We start from the raw sequence: 17266 nt of genomic DNA on the forward strand, positions 1-17266 counted from the left end.
TCCAGAGCAGTCTCCACCCTACAGAACAAGTGTGGAAAGAGCAGGTAGGAAGGGTGCAAAAGGGTGTGCAGCAGTTTTCTCAGAATGGTAGTTATTGTCCTTTTGTTTGGTAACTTTTGAGTATTTTTCACAATTAATATTGATTTTTTTATCAGAAAAAAAAAACACTTAAGTAAACTGCCTGTACCAGCTTCTGAGTAAACATACACTCATAACTTGCCCAACGAGAAGAGATTTCCAGAAGCCTGCATCAGCCTTCGGACAGTCCTGTGTGTGGTTGGAAAGTGGGGAGATGGACAGAGAGAGCAGTTTGCAGTTCAGTCTTTCTGCTAGAAACTGACGTTCCATTGCAATTTTTCAAGTTCTTCGCATCATGCTCAGGGACCATGGAAGGACATTAAGATTTTAGGGCTCCTGTTCAGTCAAGCATCTCTCTTCAGAGGGCCTTTGTTCTGGAAACCTAACAGGATGGTGGCATTCCACTTGGGAGTGTGGCCTGTGGCCATCCACCCAATCATCCATAAGTGCAGGCCACATGCACTCCAAGTGTCAGCTAGGAACCAGGCACCAGCACAGCCACACTGAGTGGCCAGGGTCCTTGGGGACCAGGCAGGGTCCTGAGGGACCAGCCAGAGGCACCTGAGACAGCCTCAGGCACTGGATGAGCAGCTACACCCAGAGCCCTGGAGGAGGGTGGCTGGAGTTTGCCCAGCAAGGGCAGAGGCAGGAGGAGGACAGGGAGGAAGACAGTCATTCGAACCCTGGCCCATGTTCTCTGCTTTTGTCCCAATAGCGAGATTCTGCCAGGAACTTGGAGTGGCTGAAGAAAGTGAAAGAAAGCCATGGATCCATTGAGCTCTCGTCCCTGTCCCTGGCCACAGCAATCAACAGCAGAGGCATCTATGAGATCAGGGCACCCACAGGTGACCAGAAGGTGAGCCCTCCCAGATTCCAGGTGCACTGTTGGTGGCATGCACTGGCCTGCTGCAGAGTCAGGGTTTCAGCCACCAGAAAATGGCCTCTAAACATGTTGTGCCTCCCAGATCTCCCCAGATGCCATCCTGAGCCTGATCCTCCCTGGGGGTCACAGTGGCCTGAAGCCAGAGCACTCTTACACTTTGGAAGAGCTGAGGGATCTTTTAAACAAGCTGATGCTGATGTCTGGCAAGAAAGACCACAAGAATATGGAAGTGGAGAGGTTTTCTGAGGTGAGCAGGTGCCCTGTTGCCTCAGGCTGGGCATGCTCACTGCCCTGCTTCCTGCAAAGGGGAAGGGGCAGGAGTTGGCCTCCGGTGGACAGAGTGGCTCCAGAGAGTGAAGCTTGTGGGTCTGCAGGGTGCACCTTGCCTGGAGCCACATCTGAGGTGGTACAGGCCCTGGAGGCATCAGCTCCTCCTTAAGAACATCAGAAGTTTCTGTCACCATTGGTGGTTAATCAGCTGCATTTAGCAGAAGGTGACCAAGTAGATAGATCTTAAGAAGAAGCACAAATGTCTTTGTTTACTCTGTAAATTGGTAAAGTCAAACACCTCAAGATTCTAATGGGTACTCTTCTTCAAAACTAAAGTAATCAAGCCAGGTGTGGCAGCACATGCCTGTAACATCAGTGACTCAGGAGGAAGTCAGGAAGATTGCAAGTTAGAGGCCAGCCTCAGCAACCTAGTGAGATTCTGTCTTAAAATAAAAAGGATTGGGGACATAGCTCAATGATCAAACATCCTGAGTACAATCCCTAGTACCAAAAAAAAAAAAAAAAAAACAAAAACAACCCCAAAACCCTGAAATAATTGTTGACACAGGTTGTTGGTTTTTGTAAAAATCTCTCTCTCTCTCTCTCTCTCTCTCTCTCTCTCTATATATATATATATATATATATATATATATATATATATATATATATATATATATATCCTGTTACAGGTTCTTTCCTTACAGTTTATTTGTACTTCACAATTGACATTTTTTCCTCCAGTGCAGCCATAGAGCCAGGTCCTGGCACATACTAGGCAAGTGCTCTACCACAGATCACAGTCCAGCCCACAGTCAAAAATTCTTATCTGCCACCTGATCTCTTCCTGAAGGTGGCTTCCCTCTCCCTAGGCTTTTCGTGTTTCCCAGTGACCCTGTGGGAGGAGTGAACCCAAGCCCCTTGACTTGGAACCCGTGTGTGTCTAGATTGGCACGTCCTTCTTCACTAGCTCACTGTGACGTCTGCCTCATGCCCCTGTTTCCCCCAGTTATTCTGCCATGTGCAGCGGCTCATGCAAGCCTTCCTGAACAAGTACTCTGCGGGAAACATGCTGTTCCGGACCTGGACTGCCAAGGTCTACTGCTGCCCCAGGAATGGCGTCTCCATCTGCATGGACTTCCACTTGGAGTTGGTAAGCCAGTTGACAGAGAGTGGGGACATCACCCAACTCCTGGAAGCCCTCTGCAGGCAGATGGAGCACTTCCTGAATGACTGGAAGGAGCTGGTGAGCAGAAAGCGCAGGGAGCATTTCTACCTCAACTTCTACATGGTCAGCAGCTGGTCCTCCTGAGCACCGAGCTCAGGAAGCAAAGTCCCAGCGAAGCTGCCCTCATGATGCTGTCCTTCATCAAAGTCAACTGCACCCCAGCTGACGTCTTAAGGGCCACCGAGGGGTTCAATGAGGCCCCCAGACACCACGTGAGGTGTGATGGAAAAATTACCTCCATTGCAATCCTCTAAGATCAGCCTGGTGACCAAGCTGAGGGTCATCATGGAACAGTCCCTGGAGTGCATGAGTGTCTTTTTGCCTGGCTGCCTGGACCTGGAGGCCCTGGGCCATTGTCTGGCTCCCTGGCCAGGATGGGCAGGCCTCCTGTGGAACGGTCACTCCCCTTGGGCCTGCAGGCTGGCCAGCCCAACCTGGTCTTATGAGGCCACTCTGACATGTTGTTGGCTACCTTGGCCATCTACATGCAGGCCCCTGGCCAGCCCCTGCCCACCTTCGATGAGGTGCTACTCTGTACCCCGGGGACCACATTTGAGGAGGTGGCCCTGTTCCTGCACTGCTGCCTGGCCTGGGTTTCCCAGGGGCACAAGGTCTACAGCCTGCTGTTTGCGGATCAGCTGAGCTACGAGGTGGCCTGCCAGGCAGAGGCCCTCTTCTGCAGCCTGTGCACACAGTGTCCCCGGGAGGACTACCAGCTGGTGCTGGTCTGTGATGTGGCACAGGAATGCTGCTACCTGCCCTCAGCCTTCAGCCAGCACAAAGTCCACCTCATCCCCCAGGAGCCCCCCCATGCCATCCGGGATTATTTGGCATGTCACTACCCAATCCCAGCACAGACCCTGTCTGCAGCAGCTGTGTTCAGAGACCAGATGTGTGTGGGGATCGTGGCCTTGGAGACAGCGGGAGTTGGTAATGAGAGCGCTGGGGTGGGCAGGCAGTCTCTCAGGGCTTCTCAATGACCCCTGTCTCTGCAGCAGTGGGCACCTCAGATGACATCCCTCTGCAGGTGGGAAAGTGAGTCTCAGGAGGGTCTGACTCCCAGCAGTCAGTACTTCCTCTAGAAGGGGCCTCCTTTCCACCCAGGTTGCAGTTCTTGGGAGCTCAGCTCCTCCTTGCATGGACTTCTATGCAGGTCACTTTTTTCTTGTGTAAACCCTTGACCTTTTCTGGGTCCCATTAGTGTGAGCAAAGGAGGCACAGCTGCTCTGGCTTCAGGAGAAGAGTGCTTCCCACCCTCCCTTCAGTCACTGACATGTGTCCTTGGAAAGAAGTGGTGACTTCCATTCTGTTGATTTCATCCCATGAGCATCACTGTGCCCTGTCAGGACAAAACCTGCCCTCCCCTACCCACCCACGACATGCCTCTGCTTTTACATTATTTCACTTCCACTGCTGTCATCATGGAGAATGCCAGGATGCTGAGCGGGTGACAGCTGGGGACTCTGGCTTCATGGTGGAGTTGTGCTCTATTCTGATATTCCCTTGCATCACTTTGAAATTTTACACAGAGAAGTAACTGTTTTTATTATTTTTAAGCTGGATTTGCCCCAAGGGTGCCCTACCACTGATCCACATTCCCAACCTTTTTTATTTTTTATTGAGACATGGTCTCACTAAGTTGTTTAGGGCCTCACTAAATTGCTGACGCTGGTCTTGAACTTGCAATCCTCTTGCCACAGCCTCCCAAGTAGGTGGGATTACACGCATGTGCCACTGCGCTTGCCTGAGACGTGATTTCTATTCTCTCTGGATTCTCTTCCTCTTGATCCATAGGCTTGGGATCTCATTTCCTTATTTTAACATTACAGGGAAATCTCTCTATGTGAAGAGACTGCATGAAAAACTGAAAAAGAAGTTAAACAGTGAAAAGGTCCCTTTAAAGATTGTTCAGTTGACTGACACTCAGGTGGATGAGGGCCACGTCCTGGGCTCCCTCCTGTCTTTCTGGGATTCTCAGTATGGGAAAAAGCCCATGATATTCCACTTTGATGTGACTGCTTCGGTAAGTTCCCATATGGCATCCAAATGGGCACATCAGAAGGTGTAATTCCAAGGGCCCCACCTGCTTCTCCCTGTATGAAGAGTCTCTTCTTTCTACACCTACCTGTGATTGATACCCTTCTCTCAAGGAACAAAACAGGAGGGTCTTGGGGTTTGGGAGAGATAGTTGGCCATTGTATATTTTTAATCCCATGCTTCTCTGTCTTTAGGTACAGACTGGAACTTGGGTCTTTCTTTTCAAACTCCTCATTTTACAATACCTAATGGATACAAGTGGGAAAATGTGGCATCGGAACCCGTGCCATTTATATATCATTGAAATTACAGAAAGAAATTTAGTGCAGTCAAGGAGGTCTTCAAAGCAGGTATGTACAAGGGCATTTGCAGGTGGTCATGGTACACTTTTGATTCTGTGGCCTGTGGCTTGGGGTGACACATCTTAGTTGTTTCCCACTTTTGCCTTAGAGGAGCAGCATGTACAGTGTCAGGGGAAATGCATGCTTGGACTTAGAATTCAATGATGTCTGGAATGAGAATGCTCTCGTGTTGATTGGCAGCATCTTGGATTTGTCTGGATCTGTCAGATTGGTGCTGTGTGTCTGGGTTGAGTACCAGCCATGCTGAGTGATGGGAGATTCCTCTGCTGACAGACACTGTCTCTTATGTTCACTGCCAGTGAACTTGGCAGGGACACTTCGCACATAGAAACCCATTAGCTGGTGGGAGTTCTATTGTCACACACCATTTGTGCTTAGTGGAGAGATGGAGCCGCAGGATTGGAAATAGCTTCCTAGTTCCTAATACAGCTGCCATAGTTGAGCTTTTGTAGTACCCTAATGTGCAGATGCCAGCCTCTGTGAACAATAGACTGCAGAAAGCCACATGCATTCAAGTGATTTTTTTTTCATAAAGGCCCATCCAGGGTAGAGTGCATGGAAGATGTCTGCCAGGAAATCAAGATCTAACTTCTACTTATGTCTCTCCTTTGCAGAATCCACATGTCCCCCAGTTCAGTTTTCTTGATATCTTCCCCAAAGTCACTTGCAGACCTCCCAGTGAAGTGATAGCCATGGAGCTGAGCCCTGAGAGGAGTGTCATAGAGCCTGGAATGGATGAGAGAGAGTTCCAAAGTACAACTTTCCAAAGACCTTTCCAATATTTAAAACGATTCCATCAAAAAGAAAACCTAGACACATTTCACTATCAAGAAGGCTCTGTTGAAGGTACTCCAGGGGAATGCATCCAGCACCTACTCATATACTGTGGGGTCATCAACCCCTCCTGGTCAGAACTCTGGAATTTTGCTCGGTTCCTCAACTGTCAGCTCAAGGACTGTGAGTCCTCTCCATTCTGCAATCCAGGATGTACTGAAGATGCACTACAAGGCTTCAAGAACTTTGTGGTCACATTCATGATCTTCATGGCAAGAGACTTTGCCACATCAACACTTCATACCCCTGACCAGAGCCCTGGGAAGCACACGGTCACCACGGATGGTGAAGATGAAGAAGAGCTCACCCCCTTCACTCTCTGGAGGAGGTGGGAGTCAGAGCCTCACCCATATGTGTTCTTCAATGGTGACCACGAGACCATGACATTCATAGGCTTCCATCTTTGGCCCAATGAAAATGGCAGCGTTGACACCATCAACCATCTCAATGGGAAGATAATCAAGAAAGATTTCATGACAGAAGAACTGTACAGGGGGCTGTTGCTTCAAGACGTGCCCTTCAATGTTGACTTTGATAACCTGCCCAGACACGAGAAAATCTTGAGACTCTGCCAGCCACTAGGAATTTCTTGGGCCCTGGACTTTGATGAAACATATGAGCTTACAACAGACAACATGCTCAAGATTCTAGCCATTGAGATGTGGTTCCGCTGTGGGATCCCAGTTATCATCATGGGAGAAACAGGCTGTGGGAAAACCAGGCTCATTAAATTCCTTAGTGATCTGAGGCATTGTGGTGCCTAGGCTGAGACCATGAAGTTGGTCAAGGTTCATGGAGGAACAACTGCAGTAATGATCCACTCCAAAGTCTTGGAGGCTGAGAAAACTGTGTTATCCAATAAGGACCAACACCAGTTGGATACCATCTTGTTCTTTGAAGAAGCCAACAAAACAGAAGCCATAAGCTGTATCAAGGAAGTCTTGTGTGACCAGACCGTGGATGGCCAGCCCCTGGAGGAGGACTCAGGCTTGCACATCATAGCTGCCTGTAACCCTTACAGGAAACACTCCCAGGAGACCATCTGCTGTTTGGAGTCAGCTGGTTTGGGGTACAGGGTCAGTGCCAAGGAGACAGCAGACAGGCTGGGCTCCATTCCCCTCAGGCAGCTGGTGTACCAGGTCCACGCCCTGCCCCCGAGCCTGATTCCTCTGGTGTGGGACTTTGGGCAACTGAATGACACTGCTGAAAAGCTCTACATCCAGCAGATTGTGCAGAGACTGGTGGACCATGTCAGGATCAGCGAGAACGAGACTCATGTGATCACAGAAGTGCTCTCTGCCTCTCAGAGGTTCATGAGGAACACTGAAAGTGAGTGCAGTTTCGTCAGCCTCTGAGATGTGGAGCGCTGTGTGAAGGTGTTCACATGGTTTCATGGCCGCAGCGAGATGCTCTTGGTGAAGCTGAACACCTTTCTCTGCGAGACCAGTGTCAACAAAAATAACTTCAGGAGAGACCCCGTCCTCTGGTCCTTGGTGATGGCTGTGGGGGTCTGTTACCATGCCTCCCTAAAGGAGAAGGAGTCCTACCGCAGAGCCATTTGCAGGTATTTTCCAGAACCATATGAAAACAGCGGGGTCATCCTGGATGAGATCACACACGCACAGGATCTTTTCCTGAGTGGGGTGCCTCTGAGGAAAACCATAGCCAGGAACTTGGCTCTGAAGGAGAATGTCTTCATGATGATCATCTGCATTGAGATGAAGATACCCCTATTCCTTGTGGGAAAGCCTGGCACCTCCAAATCTCTCGCCAAGACCATTGTGGCAGATGCCATGCAGGGCCAGGCCGCACACTCCGCTCTCTTCCGCAGCCTAAAGCAGGTCCATCTGGTGTCGTTCCAGTGTAGCCCCCACTGCACCCCACAGGGCATCAACAACACCTTCAAGCAGTGTGCTCGCTTCCAGCAGGGGAAAGACCTGCAGCAGTACGTGCCTGTGGTGGTGTTGAATGAGTTCGGCTTGGCAGAAGATTCCCCCCAAATGCCCCTGAAGGCTCTGCACCCACTGCTGGAATATGGGTGCATTGAAGATGATCCTGCCCCCCATCAAAAAGTCGGCTTCATAGGTATTTCCAACTGGGCCCTCGACCCTGCCAAGATGAACCGGGGCATCTTTGTGTCCCGCGGCAGCCCCAGTGAGAAGGAGCTCAGAGAGAGTGCCAGAGGGATCTGCTCTTCAGACAGCCTGGTGCAGGACAGGGTCCGAGGGTACTTCGCTCCTTTTACCAAGGCCTATGAAACAGTGTGCAGCAGGTGGAACAAGGAATTCTTTGTGCTTCATGACTACTATAGCCTCATCAAGATAGTCTTTGCCACCGCCAGAGCATCTAACAAGAAGCCTTCTCCACAGGATATTGCACAGGGAGTCCTTCGGAACTTCAGTGGCAAAGATGACATCCCTGCTTTGGACATCTTCATGGCAAGTTTACCTGAGGCCGAGTGTGTGGAAGAGGTCAGCACTCTGGAGCTCATCAAGCAGAACATTTTCAGGGATATGAAGACGGCAGCAGTGGGGGAGCTAGAAGGAGCTGAATCCCGCTACTTGCTTGTGCTGACGAAAAACTACAGGGCCCTGCAGATCCTGCAGCAGTTATTCTTCGGTGAGGACCAGCAGCCCGAGATCATCTTTGGTTCCAGTTTTCCCCGGGACCAGGAGTACACCAAGATCTGCAAAATCATCAACCGGGTGAAGATCTGCATGGAGACTGGCAAGATGGTGGTGCTGCTGAACCTGCAGCACCTCTCTGAGAGCCTGTATGATGCACTCAACCAGTACTACGTCTACCTCGGGGGCCAGAAGTATGTGGACCTCGGGCTCAGCACCCATCGCGTCAAGTGTCGGGTCCACCCTGCTGACGTCTTCATCGGCTACCACTCTGATGCCTATGCCTCTGTGGTGCTGCAGGCTATGGACAGGCAGGGCCCCGGGGACCTGACACAGGAGCTATATCACAGAGTATCTGAGGAGGCCAAGCTGATCCTGCTGGACTGTGCCACAACAGATGCTGTGGTGTGGCTGAGCACCTCCACGCTGGGCTCATTTGCTGCACAGACACTGTCTCAGGAATACTGGAACAAGCAGCAGCATCACTCCTTTGCAGATTTCCTCCAGGCCCAACTTCGCAATGCAGACTCAGAGCGCCATGCCACCTTTATAGAGGTGACTGGCCCCACAGTCTTTCCCTCTCCTCTTTTACCCAGGAGCCAGGAGGTCTCCACTTCGTTTAAGGCACCATTCAGTCTGGGAAATGGATGTGTCCCCTTCATGTTAAGATCAAGGAGGATAAGTTCAGTTAGGCTTCTCTTGCCTGTTTGTGAGCAGAGCTCTGTTCTGAGAGTAGCACCGGGCACAACGTTCACTTCCCCAGAGTGCCAGCAGACCCCAGGTGTGATTGGCCTACTTGTCATCCTTGGAGTGTAAGAGTAATGGACTCTGATGCCTCCCAAACTGGTGCCCTTAGTGTTATAATTGAAAGCTGTGCAGCCAGGCGGGGGCATGGATCATAGGTGGTGTTAGTAGAAAAGAAACTGGCTGGTTGCAAACTTCACACATCAGCTGAGCTCTTTATTCAGGAATGAAGTTTCATGTAGGAATGGGGTGATGCCTCTGATGGATCCACTCTGTTGGAGGAAAATAAGCCATCAGCCAAAGGGGAAGTTTGCACTTATATAGGTTATACTGAGAGGTAACCTAATTATTGTAGAGTGTGTCTAATGGAGGGTCTGGGGTCAGCGGTCTGAGGACCAGATGGAGGGTCTAGTGTCATGGTCAGTATTCATCTCTTTCCCTCCACGGTCTCATTGTACTATCACTGAGAAAGGACTTATTTGGGGAAGGGTCAATACTTTGGCTTCTTCCCAGAGACTGCCAGTCTAGGCTTGGATGGGTATTTCCTCCCCAGGGCTGTTCTTGTCACCAGCAAAGATACTTCCAGGGGAAGGATCAATGCTATCAATGTATGGCTTTCTTTTTTATTCCCTTCTCCCAGGCTGCACTATTTTGGTGTTTTTAATTTTCCATATCCAACAGCCAGTTCTCCTTAAGAGAGGCAACTTGGGTTGGTCATGAGGGCTGCCTGGGCAAGCATCAAAGGCAAAGGGCTCCTTGGGGCACAGATATTGAGTCTGAATCTGCATTTGTGCAGGAGCCCAGGAAGGGACTGCTGACAGTGCATGAAGTTCAGGCTTCATGAGTGCTGGGTCATGGGGATAGGATAGGTGGAGAGACATGGGGAGGGCCTTGCAGCCTTAAGCTTGGTCTTGATTGTGCAGAGAGGAGCTATGTAGGAAAGTGTACATGGTGGACACACCCCACTGCACAGGTGATAGGAAAACAGAGGCACAAGAGACTGACATTGAGAGGATACACCAGTCAGGAAGCTGCTGTCATGGTGCAAACTAAAAATGGTTAGCAGATAGCATGGCTGGGCTAATCACCCACTCCATGGAAGGGAGGCAGAAGAAGAGGACAGCCTTCCTGAACTCATTGCAGCTTTGTGCAGTCACCATGAGAATCCAGGGAGGAGCAATGGGTTTGGGAGCCAGTGGTGACATCTGTTTGGGATAGATTTCGATGTCTTCTGTGTAAGTTGGATGTAGGAATTGGAAGCTTGTCAGTAATGACAGGGTCAGAGAAAGGGTCTGGAGTCAGGTGCAATAATACATCCCCATGATCCCAGTGGTTTGGGAGACTGAGGCAGGAGGATTTCAAGTTCAAAGCCAGCCTCAGCAACTTGTAGAGGCCCTTAGCAAGACCCTGTCTCAAAATAAAAAAAGGACTAACGATGTCACTCAGTGATTAAACACCCTTGCATTTAATCCCTGGGTCAAAAAAAAAAAAAAAGAAGTTTTCTGAAGAGCTGAGGTACTATGTGCCTAAAACGACTGGGTTTGCACTGTGGAGTATGGTCCATAGCAGAAAATTGAGAACTACTGAGGGGAGGGAGAGTTGCCAGTGGCTAACTTCATCTGATAGCGGGAAGCCAGATTATAAGAAGAAATAGCATTGTGCTGAGTCCTAAAGGATCAGAAGTCTCTCGGGTAGGGAAAAAAAGCAGAAAGAGAGATATTGGCGTCTCAGAAGGAGACCAAGGCAGCCTTGGGTCAGGGCAAGTCTTCTCTCTGACATCTGTTGACCCTGAGGTTCTGCTTGACTCAGCCACTCTTTGTATGTAAAAGCTGCTCTGGGTTGGGCTTCTTTAAGTCTGAGTGCCCACTGGCCCCGAGTTCTGACCAGTTCTCTGCGCCCTTGCTTGAATCTGGTTGATGACTTGTGTGCCCATGTTGCAGGTCACCACCTTCTCCAGACTGCAGACCAACTGTGACTGCGAAGCTCTAGGGGCAGAGGTGAAGGGCTTGGCCCCTAAGCCTGTGATCCTGTCACTGCAGCAGTTTGACACTGAGTACTCATTCCTCAAGGAAGTCCAGTGAGGTGCCCTGCCTGCCCATCACCCTTGGCCCCTGCCCTGGGAATGTGGTATCGCATGCCAGGGTGTGGTAACCACTTGTAAGGAACTCTGAGTACTATGGAGGCTCATTGTTCAGCCTTCTCGAATGCCCCTCTGGCCCCAGTTGTCAGACAGCTGTGTCCGTCTGTCTCCTGAGCACTGTGTGGCCCTTTTCTTCTCCAGTGGATTGCATCCTCACCTTGTGGAGGGAGACCCCACCTGGATGCTGGGTTCTGCATGGCCTGTTTCCCTTCACTTTGTGGAGTGTTATGATCCATACTTTTTTTTTTTTTTGCTTGTGCTGGGGATTGAACCCAGGGCTGCTCTACCACTGAGCCACATCCCCAGCCCTAATTTTTATTATTATTAATTCTGGGATAGGGTCTGGCTGTGTTGCTGAGGCTAGCCTGGAACTGGTGACCCTCCTACCTTAGCCTCCTGAGCTCTGGCTGCCCATGTTTTAGGACAGAGGACTCACTTGGGTGTTTCTCTTTTTCTTTCAGAAGCAGCTTAATGAAGACAGACAGACGTAAAATCCTCATTGTCCAGATAGATTTTGATCATGGCGCTCACAGTGCTCAGCTCATTGCATCAGCTAAGTATGTTCTCAGCAGTTTTCTAGGAAAACATAGGAAGCCAAAATCTCCCCGGACATCCTGAAGAATTTTTTCCAAGAAAACAGTGTGGAAATAAGAATGACTCTCCCTCCCAGCTCCTGACATGGGCTAGAGAAGCTAGAGATTAAAGGATGAAGGAAAAGGCCAGTAATGGCAGAGAAATGGAACGAAAGATGTGTCAATAATGCAATTTTTGTAGTGTTTAGGAGGATGTGTTAAAGCTGCATTTGCAGTCATTTGCAGTCCTTTTTTGATCATTTTGATTTTGAATCACATAATTAAAATTAAAGTTCAGTCTGGGATGTAGCTTGGTGGTACAGCACTTGCCTAGCATGTCTGAGGCCCAGCACTGCCTAAAAAGAAAGAAAAGAACTTATCACAAGTTTAAGGGCAGTAAGACTATATAAATAAATCAATATTTATTGAACATTTTTGTGGTGTCTATAAATCTGAAAATTTTAGAATTAGCTATGTTCTGTTAACTCATGTAATTAAGAGTGACATCTGCTCCTTTAAAGCACTGAGAGCCTAGGATAACTTAAGACCCAGCCAGATGCTATGGGGAGGTGGTCTGCAGCCACTGGGTGTGCAAGGCACACTTTACCACATAACATTGACTTGAAATTGGAAGGCCAGCAAGCCCCACCCTCCGAACACGGGACTGCTGAGAAGAACAGAGTAGTGTCCTAGGGACAGAAAAGTGAAATCACAGAAAAGGAAAACAGGAAGCAACCAGCTTCACAGGGAAAAACTTTTGCTGTAATCAATCAATCCCCCTGAACCCCTAGTGCAGGAAGTTTTAGAACTTTATATCTAGTGTATAGGGGGAGGGACTCAGAGGTTCACATTCTACAGAAGTTCCCATGACAAAAAGTTTTTCTTTCACTGTTCTGGGCCAATTAATCCCTCAAAGATATTTTTTGCAAGAATTAGCACTGGAGAAAGTGAGAGCCCTCATCCCCACCCCCAGCTGTTTCCATGGAACCCAATTAGTAACACTTTCCCTTTTTTAATTTATATTTTATTTTTTATTGATTTTTAAATGACAGTGGAATGCTTTACAATACTTGTTACACATATAGAGCACAATTTTTCATATCTCTGGTTGTATATAAAGTATGTTGACACCAATTTGTGTCTTCATACATGTACTTTGGATAATGATGTCCATCACATTCCACCATCCTTATTAAGCCCCTGCCCCCTCCCTTTCCTTCCCAGCCCTCTGCCCTATTTAGAGTTCCTCTATTCCTCCCACATTCCCCCTCCTGACCCCACTATGAGTCAGTCACCTTATATCAGAGAAAACATTCATCCTTTGTTTAATTGAAATTGGCTAACTTCGCTTAGCATTATCTTTTCCAACTGCATCCATTAACCTGTGAATACCATGATTTTATTCTCTTTTGTTACTGAGTAATATTTTCTTGTGCATATATAACACATTTTTTTTTATCCATTCACCTACTAAAGAGTATCAAGGTTGGCTCCACAGTTTAGCTACTGTGAATTGTATTGCTATAAACATTGATGTGGCTGTGTTCTTATAGTATACTGTTTTTAAGTCCTTTGGGTATAGATCGAGGAGACCTGGGTAACATGGTGGTTCCATTCACATATTTCCAAGGAATCTCTATACTGCTTTCCATATTGGCTACACCAATTTGCAGTCCCACCAGCAATGTATGAGAGTACTTTTTTTCCCAAATCCTCGCCAACACTTGCTGTTGTTTATCTTCATAATAGCTGCCATTCTGACTGGAGTGAGATGATATCTTAGAGTAGTTTTGATTTGCATTTCTCTGATTGCTAGAGACGATGAGCATTTTTTCATATATTTGTTGATGAATGTATATCCTCTTCTGAGAATTGTCTGTTCAGGTCCTTGGCCCACTTGTTGATTGAATTATTTGTTATTTTGGTATTTAGCTTTTTTTTTTTTTTAGATCTTTATATACCCTAGAGATTAGTGCTCTATCTGATGTGTGAAGGGTAAAAGTTTGCTCCCAAGATGTAAGCTCTTTATTCATCTCACTGATTGTTTCTTTTGCTGAGAAGAAACTTTTTAGTTTGATTCCATCCCATTTATTGATTCTTGGTTTTAATTCTTGCACTATAGGAGTCTTAATAAGGAAGTTAGGGCCTAATCCTACATGATGAAGATTAGGGCCTACTTTTTTTTCTATTAGAGGCAGAATCTCTGATTTAATGCCAGGTCCTTGATCCACTTTGAGTTGAGTTTTGTGCATGGTGAAAGATGGGGGTTTAATTTTATTTTGTCACATATGGATTTCCAGTTTTCCGAGCACCATTTTTTGAAGAGGCTGTCTTTTCTCCAATGCATGTTTTGACACCTTTGTCTAATATAAGATAATTGTAATTTTGTGGGTTAGTCTCTGTGTTCTCTATTTGTACCATTAGTCTACCAGTCTGTTTTGGTGCCAATACTGTGCTGCTTTTGTTACTACTACTCTGTGCTATAGTGATAACACCTGCTTCAATTTTCCTGATAAAGATTGCTTTAGCTATTCTGGGTCTCTTATTTTTCCAGACGAATTTCATGATTGCTTTTTCTATTTCTATGAGGAATGCCATTGGGATTTTGATTGGAATTGCATTAAATCTGTATAGTACTTTTGGTAGTATCGTCTTTTTGATAATATTATTTCTGCCTATCCAAGAGCAAAGTAGATCTTTCCATCTTCAAAGGTCTTTGTTGATTACTTTCTTTAGGATTCTTAGTTTTCATTGTACAGATCTTTCACCTGTTTCATTAAGATGATTCCCAATTATTTTTTTTTCTTTTGAGGTTATTGTAAAGGGGTAGTTTTCCTCATTTCCATCTCAGAGGGTTTGTCACTGATATACAGAAATGCCTTTGATTTATGGGTGTTGATTTTATATCCTGTTATTTTGCTGAATTACTAGTTCTAGAAGTTTTCTGGTGGAGTTTTTTTTTTTTTTTGGTCTTCTAGGTATAGAATCATATCGACAGCAAATAGTGCTAATTTAAATTCTTCTTTTCCTATACATATCCCTCTGATTTCTTTCACCTGTATACTGCTCTGGCCAGTGTTTCAATAACTATGTTAAATAAAAGTGGTGAAAGAAGGCATCCATGTCTTGTTCCAGTTTTTAGAGGGTATGTCTTCAATTTTTCTTGGTTTAGAATGATTTTGACCTGGGCATAGAGAATATAGCCTTTACAATGTTGAGATATGTACCTGTTATTCCTAGTTTTTCTAGTGTTTTGAACATAAAAGGGTGTTGTATTTTGTCAAATGCTTCTTCTGCATCTATTGAGATGATCATATGATTCTTATCTTTGAGTCTATTGATGTGATAATTACATTTATTGATTTCCATATGTTAAACCTACCTTGCATCCTTGTGATGAATACCACTTGATCGTGGTGCACTATCTTTTTGATATGTTTTTGTATTCGATTTGTCAGAATTTTATTGAAGATTTTTGCATCTATGTTTATTAGAGATTTTGGTCTGAAGTTTTCTTTCTTTGATGTGTCTTTGCCTGGTTTTGGGATCAGGGTGATATTGGCCTCATAGAATGAGTTTGGAAGTGCTGTGTCTTTTTCTATTTCCTGAAATAAATTATAGAATATTGACATTAGTTCTTCTTTAAAGGTCTTGTAGAATTTGGCTGTGTATCTACCTGGTTCTGGGATTTTCTTGATTGGTAAGCTTCTGAAGGCATCTTCTATTTCTTCGGTTGACATTGGTCTATTTAAATTGTGTATATCATCCTGAGTCAATCTGGGAAAATCGTATGACTTAAAAAATTTGTCGATGCCTTCAATATCTTCTATTTTATGGGAGTATAAGTTTTTAAAATAATTTCTAATTATCCTCTGTATTCCTGTAATGTCTGTTGTGGAATTACCTTTTTCATCATGTATGCTGGTAATTTGAGTTTTCTCTCCTTCTCTTTGCATAGTTATGGGTCTGTCAATTTTATTTATTTTTTCAAAGACCAATTTTTTGTTTTGTCAATTTTTTCAATTGTTTCTTTTGTTTCAATTTCATTAATTTCAGCTCTAATGTTAATTATTTCTTGCCTTCTACAGCTTTTCCTTTTGTTCTGATTTTTCTAGGGCTTCGAAATGTAGTGTGAGGTCATTTATTTGTTGACTTTTTCTTCTTTTAAGGAGTGAACTCCATGCAATAAATTTTCTTCTTAGAACTGCTTTCATAGTGTCCCGAGATTTCGGTATGTTGTGTCTATGTTCTCATTTACCTCTTAGAATTTATTAATACCCTCCTTGATGTCTTCTGTAACCCATTGTTCATTGAGTAGCATATTGTTTAGTCTCCAGGTGTTGGATTAATTTTTATTTTTTATTTTGTCATTGATTTCCAAATTCATTCCATTATGATCTAATAAACTGCATGGTAGTATCTCTACATTTTTGTATTTTCTAAGAGTTGATTTGTGGCATAGGATGTGGTCCATTTTAGAGAAGAATCCATGTGCTGCTGAGAAGAAAGTGTATCCACTTGATAACAGATTGAAATATTTTATATATGTCAAAGTTATTAATTGTATTATTGAGATCTATAGTTTCTTTATTCAACTATTGTTTGGAAGATCTATCCAGTGGTGAGAGATGTGTGTTAAAGTCATCCAAGATTATTATGTTATGGTCAATTTGACTCTTGAAATTGAGAAGGGTTTGTTTGACGAACATAGCTGCTCCATTGTTTGGGGCATATATATTTATGATTGTTATTTTAAAATTTTTAATTTGTTTTAATTAGTTATACATGACTGTATAATGCACTTATATACTTTGATACATCATACATAGATGGGATATAATTTCTCATTTTTCTGAGTATACATATTGTAGAATCATATTGGCCATACATTCACATATATACCTAAAGTAATAATGTCTATTTCATTCTATTATCTTTCTTATCCCCACATCCCCTCCTTTCACTTCCCTCTATCTAATCTAAGGTAATGCTATACTTTTTGCCTTTATGCATATACTTTATTGGGTTTTTTTGCATTACAATTCTTAATACACATATATACCACAATTTTTGAATCTCTGTTTATAGATAAAGTATGTTGAAACCCAATTCAAGTCTTCATACATGTGTTTTGTATAGTAATGTCCATCACATTCCACCATTGTTGCTAATCTCCTGTCCCCTCCCTTTCCCTCCCACCCCTCTTCCCTATCTAGAATTCATCTATTCCTCCCATGCTCTCCCTCCCTACCCCACTATGAGTCAGCCTCCTTATATCAGAGAAAACATTTGCCATTTGTTTTTTTGGGATTGGCTGACTTCACTTAGCATTATCTTCTCTAGGACCATCCATTTACCTACAAATGCTGTGATTTTATTCTCTTTTATTGCTGAGTAAAATTTTCATTGTGTATATATGCCATATTTTTTATCCATTCATCCACTGAAGGGCATCAAGTTTGGCTCCACAGTTTAGCTATTGTGAATTGTGCTGCTA

General features: G+C 45.2%; 1 pseudogene across 1 annotated transcript in view; it reads left to right on the forward strand.

The window, feature by feature from the left end:
- The window catches only part of LOC144364822 (E3 ubiquitin-protein ligase RNF213-like), a 74087-nt pseudogene that overhangs the window by 29986 nt on the left and 26835 nt on the right, over positions 1–17266 (forward strand). Inside the window, exons 14-21 of the transcript XR_013429440.1 lie at positions 794–934; positions 1044–1208; positions 2238–3386; positions 4286–4479; positions 4688–4843; positions 5470–9125; positions 9611–9665; positions 10998–11129. The product of XR_013429440.1 is annotated as an E3 ubiquitin-protein ligase RNF213-like (transcript). The remainder of the gene's footprint in view (positions 1–793; positions 935–1043; positions 1209–2237; positions 3387–4285; positions 4480–4687; positions 4844–5469; positions 9126–9610; positions 9666–10997; positions 11130–17266) is intronic.

Source organism: Ictidomys tridecemlineatus, chromosome 13 (assembly GCF_052094955.1).
Source record: "Ictidomys tridecemlineatus isolate mIctTri1 chromosome 13, mIctTri1.hap1, whole genome shotgun sequence".
NCBI classification, from domain to species: Eukaryota; Metazoa; Chordata; class Mammalia; order Rodentia; family Sciuridae; genus Ictidomys; species Ictidomys tridecemlineatus.